Here is a 2130-nt window from a genome sequence, read left to right as displayed (position 1 = left end):
TTTGGTTTTATTGTGCTCTTCTGTGTGTGTTCCATTGTATTGACAATATTGGGCATCTCTTGAATCCACCTCCTTAATTACTGATGGAGAGAACTAATGGAAAGTATGGATTACGTTCTGGTAGACTCAATGTACTATGCCATGTGTTGACACCCCAGCTTCCACATTTTCACTGATTGCCAGTGCTTCAGTAGCTGGCTTTCTGGTGGCCTATTTTTGGACAACCTGTTTGGTTGCGATTGGACTACCACAGTGTGGTCATCACTGAGTAAAACTCATCTAATGGTATTAGACAACATCCAGTATGTTACAGTATTTATAGGACGTGCTGTGACTTTTACTTTTGCTATAGCTGAGATTATAAAGAACATTCATAGACAATAATATAATATCTCCTAACTCTCGAATACAGATTTTCTCAAGAATTTGGATTAATATAGGCTTGTTAATAATGTGCCTCATTTTTAGCACAAACATAGTTTAGCACCCCTCACCTGTGCTTGTGAAGAGAAAAGGTCAGTACACTGTTGTATGTGTCCTGCTGGAAGTTTAAACCGTAACAGTTTTAATATTTCAGAAATTAATAGTACACATGAAAACGGGCCACTTTGTAATATATCTTATGTAAAAAATCTGCTTTTTACTCTAGGAATCCTTAATTTTCAAAATTCTCTATTCCTGGGTAAAATCAGTATTCAGTGATGACAGAAAGTTACATTACTGAGAGAATCTTATCATTAGCAACTGTCATCTCCAATGTATAGGGTTGGGAGGGCAGATAAATTAGAGGTAGAGCTGCTTCCACATCTCATCTACATAGGAGATGGCTATTATCTCTGTAATGTAAAAAATCTGTCTTCTTTGAATTCAGATTTTACCCTTGAATTGAATTATCAGTCCTAGAGGATAAAAAAAAGCAGATTTCTCTGATAAGATATATTACAAAGCATCTTATTTTGTTTATTTATGTAATAAAAATGTAAAAGAACAATTGCGCTTCAAGGCCTTGCTCCTACTCATGAATAAAATTCACGAGCTCAATAAGTCAGTGCTCATCTGCAAGATTTTCCTCAGCTGTAATCGGGCTGCAGGAAAAATCTCCGGATGCTGCGTATGGATGTGTATATCGGACGAGACTGGTAAATCAATGGGTGCGAGGGGGAAAAAAAAAAAAAAAGTGTGTAGGTTGTCCGATGATTTTATTATTTTTTTTTTCTCCACTCATCTCAAAGGAAACAATAAATATCAGCCAAGTACAGTAAATTCAAAGCCAGAACCCTCAGGATAGATAGAAATTCTGTAGACATAATTTCACAAGCCCTCTACATATTCTAAGGGTACACCCTTTAGTGCCTTTTATGAGGTACTAAACAGTGTTTACCTTTATTTAACCTAATAAATAATTATAAAAAATGATGTAGGGTCCAACTATTTTTGATACCAGCAAAGGTAAAGCAAACAGCTGTGAGCTTATATTAGACTGTGAAGGTCCCTGGTTATTAGGCTTTTTACAGCCTAAAAATACCATCCCACAGCCGCCCCAGAAGTGTCATATCACATTAGATGCCCAATTCTGGCACATTGCTCTGGTGCGCGTGGCAAGCTGGGTAATGGTAGTTGGGTTTGATGTCAGCTGTGATTTAGCCACCAACACTAACGCTTTTCTTGGATTAATAAAAAATATATATATTTTTTTTCACAACAGTAAAAAAACCACAGGTTTATAAAAGTACATAAAAATAGAGGAACCAGACAAGTACAAAAAAAAGGGGAAAATGGTGGATATGGCTTTAAAGGGAACCTGTCACCTGAATTTGGCGGGACCGGTTTTGGGTCATATGGGTGGGTTTTCGGGTGTTTGATTCACCCTTTCCTTACCCGCTGGCTGCATGCTGGCCGCAATATTGGATTGAAGTTCATTCTCTGTCCTCCGGAGTACACGCCAGCGCAAGGCAATATTGCCTTGCACAGGCGTGTACTCCGGAGGACAAAGAATGAATTTCAATCCAATATTGCGGCCAGCATGCAGCCAGCGGGTAAGGAAAGGGTGAATCAAACACCCGAAAACCCGCCCATATGACCCAAAACCGGTCCCGCCAAATTCAGGTGACAGGTTCCCTTTAAAGTGGC

The sequence above is a fragment of the Ranitomeya variabilis genome, chromosome 4 (genome assembly GCF_051348905.1).
Source record: "Ranitomeya variabilis isolate aRanVar5 chromosome 4, aRanVar5.hap1, whole genome shotgun sequence".
Taxonomy (NCBI): Eukaryota; Metazoa; Chordata; class Amphibia; order Anura; family Dendrobatidae; genus Ranitomeya; species Ranitomeya variabilis.
This window is presented reverse-complemented; position numbering follows the sequence as displayed.